Source organism: Limulus polyphemus, unplaced genomic scaffold (assembly GCF_000517525.1).
Source record: "Limulus polyphemus unplaced genomic scaffold, Limulus_polyphemus-2.1.2 Scaffold2046, whole genome shotgun sequence".
NCBI classification, from domain to species: domain Eukaryota; kingdom Metazoa; phylum Arthropoda; class Merostomata; order Xiphosura; family Limulidae; genus Limulus; species Limulus polyphemus.
This window is the reverse complement of record NW_013667656.1, coordinates 68,114-73,618: the sequence shown is the minus strand read 5'-3', so window position 1 is coordinate 73,618 and position 5,505 is coordinate 68,114. Positions and strand designations below refer to the sequence as shown.

The window sequence follows — 5,505 nt, the reverse complement described above, 5'->3', positions numbered from 1 at the left end:
ATTTGCCAACAAAATTGATACACACAGTTTTCTTTTTTAACACAAATACGTTTTAATATACTGTTACGATAGCGGAAGTCACGCGACGCTGGGAGCGTGCGCGCTGGAGTTTCTAGAAGGATCGTGACATAGCGGGCAACCTCACGAATGTCCCAGTGTTTGCTAGACACCCTCTTTTTTAGTATATAAGCCGGAGATAGATTGAAGAGAAATAATTAACAAACGAGCAGATACGCAACAATACAACTTACAATAACAGTTATTACAAACAATGATTTATAAACAAAAGTTTCAGAAACTTATAAGCAATGTGAAGTATTCTTTTTAATCTGGAACTTCTTTGATATCTTATCGAGGGTTCACGATGAACGAGTTGATTACGTAGGTATATTTCACTTAATGGGAAGATAGCTAGCTTTGTCTTTCGTTATTTCACGATGAATTTACATAATGTTTTCGTAAAGATATTATATAAGTTAAATTATGTGTAATGTTCGAACTTTGTAAGGGTTCCTGGTCAAATATCTGAAGTTTTCCACTTGATAAGCGTTTTAATAATCACAGCTATAGTTTCCAAAGTATATAGCACATTGATTATAGCGAACTAGTGATAGATTTCACTACTTTTTTTAAAGCGCGTCGTGTTGGTTATATTTATAAGCGTGTGGAAGTTTTCTAGAAATTTCAGTTTTACGTAACAATACTGGCACTAACGCAAGCGTTAAATCATATACATATGCTGAATGAATAAAGAAAGAATTATGTTTCTCATTTTCCAAGGGTGGCAAGTGCTCCTTGCCCCCCCCCCCTGCGGACTCTTCATGTCTACCGCTTCACCTCTTGACCTTTGTTCTATTACAGCATTGTTCATCAGCTGTTACAGTTAATGTTTGAACCCGGCGAGTAAACGACGTCAGTGACAATCCTTGTTAGATGTCACTGCAATATCCTCTCGAGCAAAATATACATTAAATATTTATCTATCTATTACAGAGAACGAAGAAACAAATCAACTAGAACAATGTTTCTTAGTTTGTTTTAATTTCGCGCAAAACTACACGAGGGTTATCTGCGCTACCCATCCCTAATTTAGCAGTGTAAGACTAGAGGGAAGGCAGCTAGTCATCACCACCCACCGCCAACTCTTGGGCTACTCTTTTTACCAACGAATAGTGGGATTGACCGTCACTATATAACGCCCCCACGGCTGAAAGGGCGAGAATGTTTGTTGGTACAGGGATTACGAACCCGCGACCCGCAGACTGCGAGTCGAGCGCCCTAACCACCTGGCCATGCCGGGCCTACCTTACGGGCCACACAATTCCGCAATTACAGCACAAAAAATTAATAACCGAAAAGAAATTCAAAATTTTATATCACTAAACCAGAAGAAAATATATGATATCTCCTTATATCACCCAGGTACGTTTTTAATTGATACTACAAAGCAGCATGACGAAACAGTCACAAAATGCTTTTTCATTTTTATTATTTTTGTTTCGTGAATATCATCGACCCTTTTGTAAATTATTTTCATGTATTATTTTTTCTTACGTTTTTTTTACCTATGTAAAACACAATGCAAATAACCTTTTTACGTTATTTCTTTTTCACCCATGATCATTATAAATGGTGTATTCGATTGCTCTCTATTCGACTAGTTCCGTTGGAAAAATTTGCGTTAACTACATTATAACCGTAGGTTTGGAGTATTCGAATGCAATAACTGCTAAGGGTTACTTAAGTCTTAAGTTATGTTTTTCAAAATTAAAATGCTCACTAAGCGTTTGAGAAATACTGTTATCTTGAAACCAGATATTATTTACTTGGCTGACGGCATAACTCAAGGTTTCATCAGAACCATACTTACTCTGTCTACTTCAACAGTTACTGTAGTCTGTAGACATAAAAAATTTAGTAATACAAATAGTTTAACTAGAAGTAATTTAGGCTTAGCCCAATATTCTTGCTGTTAAGTGTAACAGTGTAAGGAAAATAGTTGAATCTACTTTGTTTTATTTATTGAATTTTTTATTTAGTTACTTAGTTAATGTAGATTATGTTATCTGGACGAAGGAAAGGGTGTAGACTGTGTACTTTAGTTTCGTTTTAAAACACTTGTTGAGGTGCCACACAAAAGATTAGCTAAGCCTAAGAAAATCGCATCAACAGGGCAGTGAGAAAGACAAGTTAATTGGAAGTGGAATTAGGGTGGTTGAATGAAAAAAATTATTATGAACGGAGTTCAGTCAGACTGTACCCTTCTTATTAGTGCATTACGTTATAGTCAGAAATCTGTTATATGGCCTTTGCTCTTTCTTAATCTTACTAAATTAATGATATTGATAGGGTCATAAATTAGTAAACTTTTAGTTTTAAAGGTTGCCAATATTTAAACTCTTGAATATTGCTATTAATACTAGCTGTATTGAGGGTGTTGGAGTATTATAGAATGACTTGGATCATTTGGTAAGATGAAATATTTTGCAAATGACAATTATAGTAAGTAAAATGTACTGCATTTGAGTTATAATTTTGATCACACATTTAATATAAATGGGATCCCACTCAGTAGAATGACAGAAGAAAGGGATTTTGGCATAAGTCATTCAACTTTCAAGCCATCAAAGCAGTGCTCTAGTACTAGTGATAATGAAGTTTTAGGATATATTTCTAGATGTATTCATTACAAGTCAAAATATGTATTTATACAAATCACTGATTAGACATAACTTGTAATACTGTGTACAATTTTGAAAGTTGATGATATAAATAGCACCTATACCACTGTTTTGTATCCTAGCTGAACTAATGAACTCTGATATTGGATGAGAGGCCTCATTGGCACTGGATGTGGCAGATGTGGTGTGGTTGACATATTGTAACATATTCTTCTTTATTGTCACTTGTAAATTCATATAATTATTGGTTTACAAGACTCCTGTGTGCTTATTTTGAAGACGGTGGGATGAAAGAACACAGGTTTAAGATTTGGTGAAACAGGCTAAGCTCCAGTGTAGAAAATTTTATTTTTTCCAACAAAGTGATTGTCTTGTGGAATAAATTGCTGTTGAAGCAAATATTGTACAGGAGTTTAAGAGAGGAATTGGGAGATTTCCCAAAAAGTTAAGAGATGGTTTAAGATTTTACTTTTCCCAAAGACTGGTGTGTAAGGGCAGCTTTCAAGGACCATGTGGTCCCTTATTTTCCTTAGGTTATGTTAAAAGCAGATCTACAAACTAAATTTTGGGCTCGTCTACAATTGATAAGCATGATTACCAAAATTTTAAAGTGTAATTGAGATCCATTTTTTTTTATTAGATGTTGTCATTCTTATATGGATAGTGCTAACTATAGTACTAACACTGTAACACTTAGTATAGTAGAGTTAGGTTTAGCATAAAATTCATGGTCATTATCTCTTTTTTTTTTTTTAACTTACATTTTGACACTGTGAATGGAGACCAAACCAAGAAATTCATGAGATTATAAAAGTGTCCCACACTTGTGTTTGTGGAGAAAGTATATTATTCTTTTTTTTGCTGTAACATAACATAAAATTTGTAAATCTTTTTAATTTTTTTTCATCTAATGAAATTTAGTGGGGTTTTTTAAATACAATTTTATAATAAAAGTGCTTAAAAGAAGTTTTTGGGCTGAGTTTAGTAAGTTGGTTAGCATGTGGGATTGTGAATTCTAGGGTTTACATTTTGCATCTTGTTGCTGCAAAATTACAGCATTTTGAGACTGTGGGTACGTTATAAGAGTGATGATTAAATTCCACTGTTTGGTTAGTGTAGTCCAAGAGTTAGGAGTGGGTGCTTTGACTAACTGATTTCCCTCTATCTGTTCAAAATTATGGGTGGCTAGTGTGAGTAGGCTTTGTGTAGTTTTGTGTGTGTATATCTGAAACAAACAGAACTGCAATCAGGTTTTGTGTTTTACAATGGGAAGAAGAACAATTTTGTTACCTTGATAACACTAATGTGGAGCATTCTTTTATATTCTTTTAAGTTTTGTCTTTGTTTTTTAATGATCAGTGATTGGTGTAAGTGAATATAAAAAGCACTTTATGTAATTTTGTATTATGACAGTCTAAGCATGCTATTTTTAAGTGTAACAAACCTAATATTCCAAAAAAACACAATAAGTTATACACTTGGGAAGTTATACTTCCCTTATCCAGGGGTCAATTGGTAAGGAAGGTCTACCTTTTAAAATGTTCAGTTATCATATTTCGTGTTTGATAATTCTACATGATTTTATTTGTCCATAAAGGTAAATATCTGTACAAATGGATTTATTTTTTATTTGGCAAACTATGAAAGCTTTGCATTAAAAAGGGGGGGGGGAGTAATCTGTATTATTTTAATTTTTAGTAAAACAAGTAGATATGATGTACCAACCTTAAGGTCTAACAAAATGTTTATAAAGTTTACCAGTGTACAGTTTTGTTTACTGTGTGAAATACATGTATTTTTGCTGTGTGAGATTATTTAAATGGCATGTATTTTTGCTGTGCAAAAAGCATTATTTGTAAATCTTGATACTGACTCTAGAAATTCTTAAAATTGTGTACATGTTAATAAAGCTGGGTGATTAGTGGATTCTCAGGTTAATTGCTCAGCTATACATTTTGGCACACTCTTAGCTGATTTTAAGTCCTTCCCACTTCCCTAAAAACAACGAATTAGAAAAAACCTTAGTATGAGTGTCACCATTTTTAATTTAAAAGCTTTGCTAAGAAGTGGATAATTGTGGCTTTAATGAAGTTTTAAAGTATAAAACCATTTGCATGATTTTGGCTTTTTAACATAACGTAATGTTTTGGAACAACATAAATAAAAAAAATAATCTTAAAGCCAGCCCTTTTCATTTATATACTTATCAAGCTTTTCTTAAACTCACTTAAATGTACTGCCTCTACAACATCTGTAGGCAGCTCATTCCAAAGGCCAATCACCCTGTTAGAAAAATTAAACTGTCTTAGCTGAAGATGACTCCTACCTTGCCAAAACTTGTATATTTGTGGCTCCCTAGTCCTACTATTCTCATTATTAAAAAAATGATGATGCATCAACACTATCAATTCCCTTTACAATCTTAAACATCTCAATCAGATCCCCCATAACTCTTCTTTTTTCAAGAAAAACAATTTGAGAGATTTCAACCTCTCCTCATATGACAACCTCTCCATCTCGGGCACCATTCTAGTAACCCTTCTCTGAATCCTTTCCAACAATTCAATGTCTTTCCTAAGGTGAGAAGCCCAAGACTGAACACAATATTCAAAATGTGGCCTAACAGTGACCTGTACAATGAAAGTATTAGGTTGTTAAGAAATTAATGTAACGTTTTTGGAACACTTTCATTAACCATTCCCCCAAAAATGTACATCACGTATAATAGTTAAATGAACCAAGTAAACGTCATGTTAGTGTAGCCTATATAATGTGTAAAGTTTAGTATACTCTAATCCCTTATAGTGTTGGCACATGATGAGAC

General features: G+C 33.6%; 1 protein-coding gene across 5 annotated transcripts in view; it reads left to right on the top strand.

Moving 5' to 3' along the window:
- Positions 1-1,403: 1,403 nt before the first annotated feature.
- The window catches only part of LOC106465768, a 16,072-nt gene continuing 11,970 nt past the window's right edge, over positions 1,404-5,505 (top strand). The window contains exon 1 of one of the 5 annotated variants that reach the window (XM_022393703.1): positions 1,404-1,422. The gene's annotated coding sequence lies outside the window, so the exon portion shown is untranslated. The other 4 variants (XM_013926002.2, XM_013926001.2, XM_013926003.2 and 1 more) reach the window with 4 other exon arrangements.